This window comes from Arachis ipaensis, chromosome B07, assembly GCF_000816755.2.
Source record: "Arachis ipaensis cultivar K30076 chromosome B07, Araip1.1, whole genome shotgun sequence".
Taxonomy (NCBI): domain Eukaryota; kingdom Viridiplantae; phylum Streptophyta; class Magnoliopsida; order Fabales; family Fabaceae; genus Arachis; species Arachis ipaensis.
In genome coordinates, this window is record NC_029791.2 from 13,261,256 (window position 1) to 13,261,569 (window position 314).

Consider the following 314-nt stretch of genomic DNA (forward strand, 5'->3'; position numbering starts at 1 on the left):
CTTGATTGTCCTTCAGTTAGATTATAAGACACCACATTTGCGCCACTGTTTTCTGCCATGAGGATCTTTACTCCAAGCTGCAAAGCTTGATCTCTTTGAGACCAAGCTCTGATACCAATTGATGGTTTCAGTGGCTAAGAGAAGGGGGGTTGAATCTTAGCCCCCTTTTTTACGTTGCTAACACTTGCTGAACTCAGAGGAGACTTTTCTGTTTTTGCTCGTCACTGGACACGAGCAACTTTGTTTTGTCTCGTCCCTAGCCACGAGACTTTTCTTTTTGTCTCATCACTTGGCACGAGATAATATTAGTTTTT